At 46.9% G+C, this 12,379-nt stretch overlaps 1 protein-coding gene across 5 annotated transcripts in view; it reads right to left on the bottom strand.

Moving 5' to 3' along the window:
* LOC138567577 (uncharacterized) overlaps positions 1-2,432 on the bottom strand; it is a 464,209-nt gene extending 461,777 nt beyond the window's left edge. For 2 of the 5 annotated variants that reach the window (XM_069645943.1, XM_069645948.1), the window contains exon 1: positions 2,029-2,154. The gene's annotated coding sequence lies outside the window, so the exon portion shown is untranslated. Of the gene's footprint in view, positions 1-2,028; positions 2,194-2,347 lie in introns of those variants that run through there. The other 3 variants (XM_069645944.1, XM_069645947.1, XM_069645946.1) reach the window with 3 other exon arrangements.
* Positions 2,433-12,379: the final 9,947 nt, after the last annotated feature.

Raw genomic sequence — 12,379 nt, 5'->3', positions numbered from 1 at the left:
TCCAATCTCCCGAGGCATGGAGGACAGATGAAATGTTATCAGACTGTCCACAGACACTGCTTTATGCCTTTCCTCCCATTCCCCTCATACTCTGTGTTTTGAGTAATATCATTGACATGGAAGCTTCCATAATATTGGTGGGAAAATGTTGCTAAGGCGGCATGGATTTCTTTCCCTGCTGGAGTAGCAGGTGGAGCCCCAGTGGCTGATTTCCATGTGGCCCTCCCCCCTACTATGTCCTCTGGACCACATTCCCTACCACTCGATTCAAAGGTCGATGTGGTAGTTAAAAGGAGGGGTTTGCTGCGATTAGGGATGTCTGACCAAGTAGCCACCTTAGCGGGCCTATGACCATCACTGGGGGAATTTTGTGGGCTGGTGCAGGAGAAATAATCTCCCAGCTCTGGGGGGCAGGCCCTCTGACATCCTCCGTTTCCTGCAGGAGGGGGCAGGAAAGGGTTAATCGACATCCTCCTTAAGGGTCCAATGGTCAGCGACAAAAAAGGCATTCAGGGAGCATTGGTCTTCCCTGTCTGAAGGGGGTGTGTTGGTTGCGAGGCTCCTTAAGAGTGTTGCCACATCTAGGCCCATGAAAATCTCAAGGGAAGCCCCATTGGAACCTCCCCTTAGTTCCTGGCTTGTTGCAAAAAGCCCCGTTTGAACCCCTGTAGAGCTTGGATCTGAGGATGCTGATTGGGTGAGATTGAGGCCCTCCTGTGCAGGCCTCCCTTTCTAAAGGTTAAGCAGAATGCTCTTAGTCTGCAGCGTGATCCAGCCTTTTTACCTAAAGTGGTAGCCAAATTCCACAATTTGCAGGAGATTGTGCTCTCTGAGTTTTTTCGTCCCAGGTGGAACACGCCTGACATTGCCTGGATGTCAGACACAGATCCTTCAGGAAGTCTGGTAATCTATTGGTCACCTTTGGGCCTGGAGAAGAAAACCTCCAAGGCGACCATGAGCAGGTGGATTAAGGAAGTCATACTGATGGCTGGCGACCTGAAGGCATTACGTCCCCGGGTCCAGTGCAGGGTAGATCCACTAGGGGTATGGCTGCTTCATGGGCCATTGCACAGGGATAGCACTGCAGGAGTTCTGCCGGGCAGCCACACGGGCTACCCCTAACACCTTTATCAGGCAAACCAGACTGAATGTAGGTAATCCAAAGGCCACTACGTTTGGGGATGGGGGTTCGGGAATGTGCTGAGGGACTAAACACTTCCTGTTTGTTTTTTCTGCTTCACTAAATTGTGGTTATGGGTTCAATGCAAGCTGTCTGCGCTTGGGCGTAGTGTCATTGGACTTCTTCCCATGCATGCATGGGTAGCAAAGGTACATACTGGGACGAGGAAAATTGCCGTGAAGGTAGTGGTCGATTACATACAGGTAATCCTAAATTACTCCTAGGCCTACTCTTCCTCATCACAGTGCTGCCGTCCCTCCTCGACATCCCACATGGAAAGGGTCCCGAGACAAGACGGAGGCAATTAAAACTGATGTTTGCGAGCAGGTTGGGAGGTTAGCTCCCAGGGAGGGAGCGGAGCATAAAATAAGGCGTGGGGATAGATTTCCTTTGCGGGAGGACAAGCCTCAAAGATAAATACTTTGACAAGGAAGAGTAGGTACAGGAGTAGTGAAGATTACCGGCAAGTGATCCGAACATTTCGATACTTTGAGTACGAGACAGGTGACCTACCAGGTAACGCATGCTCGTGTGCATGGGGAGGGGGCGGGGCGCAGTTGCCGGGAAAATAGAAAGCCTTCAGCGATCAGTGGGAGTTCTAGAGGTAATCCCTGATGCACCAATTCACAAATGATTACGCGATACCCCAAGAGTACTTCGTCAGGAAATTGATGCTACCCTTTCTATAACGGGCCAATACTGAAAACTTTCCCTCCCTGCACTATTTCTCTCCCCTTCTTGTTCGTGAATTCTATGCCCCCCTCCAAATATCGACATCGGCTCTTTCAGATCGATCTCCCCGAATATTTTATCAAATGCTTTGAGAACTTGTACTCACAAACTCTCACCTCAACTGACTCTGTCCCCTCTGCTTATCAACTGTGTATCGCTGTTTTAACCAGCCAGGGTGCTATGTATCCTACAGCCGTGAAACGTGCTGATTACTTGGGGCGCCAAACTAAAATGTAGCCAAACATCATGTACGAAATAAACCACGCTTCCCGAAAATATATAATCCAGAACAAGTACCGCCCACATAATAACGTAGGAAAGTTGTACAATAAAGTATTAAAGAAGAAGCCTAAAACAAGCCTCAACCCACACAACGACACGGAGGGATGGGATAACATAATTGCGAATTAAACAATATGATAGCTCTCAACTCACCTGCTACAGAACTCTGTGGTCGTCCGTTATGGAGTCTATGATATGCTCCTCAATTCAGATCAAGGGGCACGTGTCCCACATCAAGATGGTGGAGAAACTCAAGAAACACACATCGTTTTCATACTTGTCAACATTCTGTGACCAAAAAAATTTAGGATTTTTGAAGTTTCAAAAAAGATATCGTAGGAAATGACTTCATGTCACCTTTGAACTGATGACATCACAGAAAATAACATCACCTGAAAAATGGCCCTAAACAGATCACAATGAAGCGCTGTCTGGCATGCTCTAACCCAGATCAACGTGAGAAATCATATTACTAAATGAGTGGCCTCCAAACACTGGTCAGATTTGACCAGTTATTTATTTCCGTGCAGTCTGTACTACATCACAAAACGCATGGAGCCCTCAAGTTTACAGTAACCATGGTGACAAGGCCATCTAGGTCCAATTTCACCCTTTGGATACTGGGATGGGTAGTGTTTTCGTACCCATTTGGATTTTGGGAAAACTGCAAGTTCAAGAATTTCAAGCAAAAACAGGACTGTATATTTTCTCACGCATGGCCAGGATAAACTTGAGAGCACAGCAATTTTAAGTTTGTTTTTCACTTTTTTACCTAACCTTTTGGGTAACTGCCCTATTGTTCCAGAGCAATGGGGATAAGAACATCATTTTGCACTGGAGCAGATATTGAAAGTTTCGGTTTCTGCCTAGGTGCCACTGTTACGAGAAATTAGCCATTTTGGAGATGTATATGGGGTTTTCAGTACTAGTATTTAGGTGGCTCTACACCCATAAGAAGTAACTATTGCACTTGAGAACAGCGAGGAGACAGATGAGATGTGAGGAGGGGCACAACACTTGTTTATGTTGTTTGGTTATTAACCCCCCCTTTGACTGAACATGGCCATGCTTATCCCTATGGCCATTGCCACCAAGTTGTCAACTTGTCAATGCCTAAAACTCATACCCCTGGGATCTATTTGAGGTAGTTTTATCACACAGTAATGTCAAACTTTGAAATAAAACTGGCAGGCACTCAAGCACAAAGCAGTCCTCTCAGAGTTAATGGCTTTGTTGGAGTTGTAAATATGCTACTGGAGTAATAAAAATGCCTTACGTAAGTGTGCCTTCAGCCACCTGATATGAGCCGTATGCATGTAATTCTCTGAAGGCCTCTTAAAACACGCATTGACAAGGCCAGCAGTTTAGATAGGCATTTGTCAGGCCCTGTTATATTCTCAGGTAATCTCACCATTTTGCAGATGCTGCCACTAGAGGCTAGTTAGTATCATTGCTGCAGTGCCTGGCAAATACCTACACAAAGGTCCAAGCTGCTGGCATTGCCAATGATGGTTTATCCCAGCTGCTGCCTGCCCCTGAGACCCATCTGGGGGGCCAGGGAGGTGTGAAGTGTCCCCTTGAACTGCATATACTTTATTTTTCACGCTCTTTGTTTCCAGTCGTGTTTGACTAATGGGCAGCAGTTAATTAATGGCTGCGGCAAACATCATGTGTTGGAGTGCTCTAACCTCTGAAACGTATTGGGTTAAGTGCTAGTACAGATTGTATGTTGTGGAAATGCTATGCACGCTTTACATAAAAATATGCATGCTATGTCAAATGGTGACTTACAAGCAGAAGGGTTCATCACACAGGCTTTTCTGAACATTGTCTAATTTTTGAACTTAGTAAGAGCTTCAGGATAGTTTAATGCAATCTCAAGTTTTGCACTGTCGTGTGTAAAATGATCAATCATCCTAGCTTTTAGGCTCTATCATGCTGCATTCTGGTACTTATAGTCTAGCACTTCTAATGTGAAAAGCAATGCAAAATAATGTCAGTGTTTGCAGAGAACTACTTTAGAGCTGTTTCCACATATTTTTAATATTCGAGAGTGTGAAAAATGTAGTGGCCCCAGATGACAAAAAGTGGGCGGTGACTGATTTGCTTTTCCAGCTTTGGTGCCTTTAGAATTCTGATATTGCTCAGATTACTTTGCATGCAGGTTACTGCTGTGCAACAAAATGGACACACATGACCTTTTCCCAATCAAAATGGCTCATCCCATGAGGCTATCTACAAATATATGTAGATTCCCAGAGATCCTTGTGCAACTTGCATGTATGGTAGAATTCAAGGAGGGTCATCTTTGTACTTTTGTGATATTAACGCCTGTTGTGCAGTATGCTCCTTTGGCAATATTAAAACGATGCGAATGATGTCAGTAACCACTTTAAGGTTTACAAGTTGGTACAATACATGATCATTTTACAGAATGGGATCAGTTTGTGAACTGCAGTAAAAAATGTCACTCCCATATTGAAAATCAACAACCAGCACCCAGGCAACCACGTATAGAAATGTCAAATGGTCAAATCTGTTTGATCGCATGAGATTATAATTCCTATGAACCGGTATTACCTTGGCAGAGGACAACATTTTGCCCAAGGTGTGCCACCCTGTTAGAAGCAGCACAGCCTGGGCAGTGATTTGCACAGAAGACACAAACAGCTCAGACACTGCTGCATCACGTCATGCTATGCCCCTGATAACCTGACGCCCTCTGCATTCCGTACACAGGTCTGAGAGAGACACATCAGAGGTAAATCACAGGAGTGCAAGTGCCACAACCCATCAATCAAAACAAATTACTTAAGTTGACAGAGCAGCCCACAAGACTCTTGGATACCTATTTCACTGCGATCAGCAGCTGTGTGCCCTGAGCCGGGTTCCGAGGCAGCAGCCTGTGGAGCCATAAACATGTCACTGTAAATCAGTAGGATGAGACCCTGAAGTCGGTAGGCGGTAGGACTGCAAAAAAAGCAGTAGCCTACTGCCTAAATCCGTAGGGCTGGCAAGTATGCATTTTAGTACTGGGATGCAGCTGTCCCACTCATTTCAACATGGCTGTCTGTCTGTCTTCTTGTTGCTGATAGATTTTATCCATCAGCAGTGATTTGTGTATACCCGAGGCTTGCACCTCATTACTCCATCTTCTTGGGTTGGGTTTGTAGTCGTGGGTTAGGATTCCTCATGGTCTTTGTGGACTTGTCTGCAGTGGTGGCAGTGAGTCTTCTGATCAGGGGGTTCGGGTTGACATCCAGTCCTTGGTAGATGTTCTTATTCAGCTTCGCTAGATGTTTGTCCAACATCTCGATGTCCAGTTCTCTGTGAATGTCAGCTATACTTGTGAAGAGTGGAGCTCCAGAGGATATCCGCAGGGCCTTGTTCCTGGCTAGCTGAAGACACTGAAGAGCTGATGATCGACTTGTAGATGTTGATCTTTGTCCAGAGGGGCACAAACTTGGTCTTCAGGAGTGGGTACAGCGCTGCCATCTTTCTTGTTGCCTTCTGCTGAGTATTCTCGATAGGGCTTCTCCAGTTGAGTTTGCTATCCAGGGTCACACTGACGTAGTGGCTGCTGCTCTCCCCGTTGATGGTCTCCTCGTTGAGGCTGATGTGCGGGTGCTCCTTGATCTTCTTTCTGGTGAACAGCGTGGCAGTTGTCTTGCTGATGTTGAGTTCTATCTGCCAATCGCTGTACCACGTTGAGATGGTATCCAATGAAGCTTGCAGGTTCTTCGCCACTTCCTTTTCGCTAAATGACTGGGAGATGACTGCAACATTGTCCGCATACAATGCCAGGTCGGTCTGGTGGAGATCTGTCGGGGATATCTTTGGTGAAGATGTTGAACAGGAAGGGTCCGAGGATCGATCCCTGTGGTACGCCTGCTTGAATGTGATGTGATGAGGACATCTCAGACCGCATGGCGACATGGAAGGTGCAGTCTCCCAGGTAGCTTGCAATCGTCTTCACCAGGTAGTACGTAAATCCCAGGCCAATCATCTTGTGCAGTAGTCCCTTGTGCCAGACTCGGTCGAATCATTTGGCGACATCCAAGAAGCTGATTCCCGTGGACTTGTGGATGTTGAATCCGTGGCTGATGGTGTCCACCACTCTCAGCAGCTGATAGGTTGTTGCATGCTCCTTTCGAAATCCAAACTGTTCCTTTGCTAGTAGATTTATTTCGGAGGCAAAGTCGCTGAGTCAGGCGAAGATGACCTTCTCCAGGAGCTTCGATAATCCAGAGAGCAGGCTAATGGGGCATAGTTTGCAGGATCCCTAAGTGGTTTGCTGGCCTTTGGGAATACAATGACCCTTGCTCCCTTCCAGGATCTCGGGAAGTGCTGAAGCCTCATGCATGCATTGAAGATCTCTGGGAGGTGTTCCATTGTTGCTGGCAGGAGGTTCTTGATTGCCAGGCTGCTTATTTCGTCACTCCCTGCTGCCTTGCCGTTAGCCAGCTTCTCTGCAAGTCCTGCTATCTCAGAGCTTGGGCACTCCTTGATATCTTCTGCTCCCATCCCGGTTCGGTCTTCTGCGAGATGCTTCTCAACTTCTTCCTGCCCTCCATCTGAGAGCTTGCTTGCCTTTTTCAAGGTGAACAAAGCCTCCAGTGCTTCAGCGAGGACCTCTGCCTTGTCCTTGTTGCTGCATGCAAGGTGGTTTCATCCCTAGATTGGTGGGCTTGGCTCCTCTTCCCAATCATGCGACGAGTCATTCTCCATACTGAGTTACCGCCTCCTTCAGCTTGGCTGTTGCAGCCTCCCACTTCTCTCCACAGTGCTGTCTGATTTGCTCCCGCAGGAGCCTTGTGAGGGTATTGTACTTCTGCAGGAGATCCAGCATAAGCGTTTGACAAAAAGCTGCTTCATTGATCTCTCAAATGAAGCATGTGAATAAAGAGTATTGCAGATTTTCCAGGCTCCCTTTGATAAACTTTTATGCATCAAAAATAATTCTATATCTTGGAAATTTGTCATCTAACCTGCAAATCAATTATTGTAAATTTGGAGAGTAAACTATGGAAATGCGAATTGTGTCTGCCAAATTGTGTACCAATTACGTTTGTGAGATTTAAATTTGATCTATCCTCCTTTTTTGCATGCTTAAAATGGACAATTTTAACATTTTAAAGATTAGTACCTCCCAAAAATTCTTTGGTTGTTACGATTTTCATAGAATTATTTGGGATTTGAAAATCTGGCCAGTGTATGATTTTAGTTAAAGTGTGAAAACATTTAAAATGATATACCAGAATCAGCTGCAAGTCCAACTACTAACCCTGTTTCTATTGGACTGATGTGAATTCCATAGGAATTTGGAAGTCCTTCAGTGACATGAATGCCAAAACAGCCGCCAGGCACATTGGACCTTCTTCTTTGCACCCTACAGATACTATCTTACATATTTACCAGGAACAGAGAATAAAATGGCTGATTTTGTGTTGCGAACATCCCTACCGCACGAGTGACTCCGGAATATCCAGAGAAAATCATTCCCAAGGAAAGGATACTTTGCAAGTCGCCACCTTTTTGCATATTTTCGCAGAAGCCAGCAATGACATCCCAATGGAACAGAAAACATATCTACCAGCTCAGGATAGATCGTTATTTTTAAAGAATCAGTTATTTGTTCCATTCCGTGAGCTACAGCACCAAACTCTATGCATGTGTCAAGACAGCCTGGTCAGCTGTCACACAGCCATCAACTCCACATTGTATACAGTGAAATGCTTTCTTTGATGGCCTGCCCTAGGGCAAGAAGTACATGACTATTTGTCTTCCTGTAGGAGATTTCTTCAGCCCAAGGTGCCAAAGCATCAACTCTCTCTCCCTAAATATCTCCCTGCTAGAGAGCTTCGGTCTTCTAGCTCCAACACTCTGCAGGGTAGACACTTCGCTAAGCAGAGAGTGGGGGGTAGATCTCTCTCCTCTGCAGGAGCCTAGGTCTAGAACGGACTCCCTGCCCCTCACAGGCTTGAGCCAGATCTCCTTAAGTTCCAGAAGCTCCTCAAGACCCTCTTTTCCTTTTCTTCCTTCCTACTCTCCCTCACCTGCTAACACCCCCATCTGCCACAGTGACTGGCTGCCTGGTTCCCTCTGAGTTCTTTAGGGTACCAGCCCCCTCCTTTCATTCTACCCCCTTAGCATGTGGTCTCTCACCAACTGCACCCCATGTGATTCCCTGGCACTTACCCTCCTGACCTCCCGTTAGCACTGGTCTAGCCAGTTGCCCTTCCCCCCTCCAACCTCCTTTCACTTGCACTCTCTCCTCTTACCTTACACTTTCCTTCCGAGACTGGCACTTCCCTCCCTCTCACTTCTTTTTTTACTGCAATTGCACAATCTGAACGTCACAAGGCCCAGTAGGACCATTATTGTTATCTTTCTCCCCTGTCCGCCCCCACTTTTTTTGTCTTGTGGTGCATTGAAACACCATTTGTTGTATAGGCGCCTTACATATAACCAATAAATAAATAAAATAAATAGGCCCTATGGTAAACTATGGCAGCCTCCACAGTCTACACTTTTATAGTGGATATTCTCCCCTCAAGGAAGAATACTACCATTATAGTAGTGGTGGACTCCTTAATGAAGACAACAATTTTCCCAGTGATGGACTTTCCCACGGCTACAAAGACTGCCAAACATTCTTAGAGACGTGTTCCGTTTACACGTTTTGTCCACAAATATAATTTCTGATAAGGGGCCATAGTTCACCTTACTATTCTGGCCAGTCCTTTATAAATCTCTGGGATTACAAAGTTCCTTATCCTCAGGATACCACCCACAATCAAATTTACAATTCATCAGGGCTCAGTTCTGTACTATGGGAGGGCTCGGCTTTCCCTGGACAGGGTGGTGCACCTACAACGCTTGTTGAAGCCGACTTTGGATACAGACTGGGGGACAGCCAGGAACCTACTGAGGCTCCAGGGTCACAAAGCCTCCGAGCCCCCTTTTGATTCACATCCTCAGATACTGAGACCCGTCCTCCCAACACTTTCATCTGGCTATCCCAATATTGACTGTCCTGAGGGAGGACCGCAGGTGGTGGAGGTCCTTGTCTCACCTCAGTAAAGTTGTCAGCCTGAGTCAGTCACAGAAGATCATCCTTACTACTGGTGCCAGTGGCACGGGACAGGGTCCACGGTTCACAACCTGGTCCATCAGGTGAAATGGTCCCTGTTGGAATTCCACAGATCCTCCGATTAGAAGGAACATGCCGCTACAGGGCAGGCCTGAAAGTCTTCAAGGGTGTAGCGAGGAGCCAGGCTGTGATAGTTCACAACGGCAATGCCACAGCCCGTTACTTTATCAACCTACAGTGGGTTACGAAGGTTATGGCCTTGCATGTTCTGGCGCCGGACATTGTTCTGTGGGCAGATGAATTCCTGCTTTCCATGGAGGCGGGCCACATTAGGGGGGGTAGACAATATAGTGATGGACCGGCTCAGCACGAGGTTCCCAAAGAAGGGGGAATGCTCCTTGCGGTGTCAGGTCTTCCTGGACATCTGCCAGAGATTTGGGACATCCTGGATAGATCGGTTTGCCTCCCCCCTGTATGCCCAGGTCAGCAGGTTCATCTCCAGGTTCCAATCTCCCGAGGCATGGAGGACAGATGAAATGTTATCAGACTGTCCACAGACACTGCTTTATGCCTTTCCTCCCATTCCCCTCATACTCTGTGTTTTGAGTAATATCATTGACATGGAAGCTTCCATAATATTGGTGGGAAAATGTTGCTAAGGCGGCATGGATTTCTTTCCCTGCTGGAGTAGCAGGTGGAGCCCCAGTGGCTGATTTCCATGTGGCCCTCCCCCCTACTATGTCCTCTGGACCACATTCCCTACCACTCGATTCAATGGTCGATGTGGTAGTTAAAAGGAGGGGTTTGCTGCGATTAGGGATGTCTGACCAAGTAGCCACCTTAGCGGGCCTATGACCATCACTGGGGGAATTTTGTGGGCTGGTGCAGGAGAAATAATCTCCCAGCTCTGGAGGGCAGGCCCCCTGACATCCTCCGTTTCCTGCAGGAGGGGGCAGGAAAGGGTTAATCAACATCCTCCTTAAGGGTCCAATGGTCAGCGACAAAAAAGGCATTCAGGGAGCATTGGTCTTCCCTGTCTGAAGGGGGTGTGTTGGTTGCGAGGCTCCTTAAGAGTGTTGCCACATCTAGGCCCATGAAAATCTCAAGGGAAGCCCCATTGGAACCTCCCCTTAGTTCCTGGCTTGTTGCAAAAAGCCCTGTTTGAACCCCTGTAGAGCTTGGATCTGAGGATGCTGATTGGGTGAGATTGAGGCCCTCCTGTGCAGGCCTCCCTTTCTAAAGGTTAAGCAGAATGCTCTTAGTCTGCAGCGTGATCCAGCCTTTTTACCTAAAGTGGTAGCCAAATTCCACAATTTGCAGGAGATTGTGCTCTCTGCGTTTTTTCGTCCCAGGTGGAACACGCCTGACATTGCCTGGATGTCAGACACAGAGTCCTTCAGGAAATCTGGTAATCTATTGGTCACCTTTGGGCCTGGAGAAGAAAACCTCCAAGGCGACCATGAGCAGGTGGATTAAGGAAGTCATACTGATGGCTGGCGACCTGAAGGCATTACGTCCCCGGGTCCAGTGCAGGGTAGATCCACTAGGGGTATGGCTGCTTCATGGGCCATTGCACAGGGATAGCACTGCAGGAGTTCTGCCGGGCAGCCACACGGGCTACCCCTAACACCTTTATCAGGCAAACCAGAATGAATGTAGGTAATCCAAAGGCCACTACGTTTGGGGATGGGGTTCGGGAATGTGCTGAGGGACTAAACACTTCCTGTTTGTTTTTTCTGCTTCACTAAATTGTGGTTATGGGTTCAATGCAAGCTGTCTGCGCTTGGGCGTAGTGTCATTGGACTTCTTCCCATGCATGCATGGGTAGCAAAGGTACATACTGGGACGAGGAAAATTGCCGGGAAGGTAGTGGTCGATTACATACAGGTAATCTAAATTACTCCTAGGCCTACTCTTCCTCATCACAGTGCTGCCGTCCCTCCTCGACATCCCACATGGAAAGGGTCCCGAGACAATACGGAGGCAATTAAAACTGATGTTTGCGAGCAGGTTGGGAGGTTAGCTCCCAGGGAGGGAGCGGAGCATAAAATAAGGCGTGGGGATAGATTTCCTTTGCGGGAGGACAAGCCTCAAAGATAAATACTTTGACAAGGAAGAGTAGGTACAGGAGTAGTGAAGATTACCGGCAAGTGATCCGAACATTTCGATACTTTGAGTACGAGACAGGTGACCTACCAGGTAACGCATGCTCGTGTGCATGGAGATGGGGAGGGGGCGAGGGCGCAGTTGCCGGGAAAATAGAAAGCCTTCAGCGATCAGTGGGAGTTCTAGAGGTAATCCCTGATGCACCAATTCACAAATGATTACGCGGTACCCCAAGAGTACTTCGTCAGGAAATTGATGCTACCCTTTCTATAACGGGCCAATACTGAAAACTTTCCCTCCCTGCACTATTTCTCTCCCCTTCTTGTTCGTGAATTCTATGCCCCCCTCCAAATATCGACATCGGCTCTTTCAGATCGATCTCCCCGAATATTTTATCAAATGCTTTGAGAACTTGTACTCACAAACTCTCACCTCAACTGACTCTGTCCCCTCTGCTTATCAACTGTGTATCGCTGTTTTAACCAGCCAGGGTGCTATGTATCCTACAGCCGTGAAACGTGCTGATTACTTGGGGCGCCAAACTAAAATGTAGCCAAACATCATGTACGAAATAAACCACGCTTCCCGAAAATATATAATCCAGAACAAGTACCGCCCACATAATAACGTAGGAAAGTTGTACAATAAAGTATTAAAGAAGAAGCCTAAAACAAGCCTCAACCCACACAAAGACACGGAGGGATGGGATAACATAATTGCGAATTAAACAATATGATAGCTCTCAACTCACCTGCTACAGAACTCTGTGGTCGTCCGTTATGGAGTCTATGATATGCTCCTCAATTCAGATCAAGGGGCACGTGTCCCACATCAAGATGGTGGAGAAACTCAAGAAACACACATCGTTTTCATACTTGCCAACATTCTGTGACCAAAAAATGTAGGATTTTTGAAGTTTCAAAAAAGATATCGTAGGAAATGACTTCATGTCACCTTTGAACTGATGACATCACAGAAAATAACAT

The sequence above is a fragment of the Ambystoma mexicanum genome, chromosome 2p (genome assembly GCF_040938575.1).
Source record: "Ambystoma mexicanum isolate Mex_15411 chromosome 2p, UKY_AmexF1_1, whole genome shotgun sequence".
Taxonomy (NCBI): Eukaryota; Metazoa; Chordata; class Amphibia; order Caudata; family Ambystomatidae; genus Ambystoma; species Ambystoma mexicanum.
The sequence above is the reverse complement of the archived record's forward strand: the minus strand, read 5'-3'. Positions and strand labels throughout refer to the sequence as shown.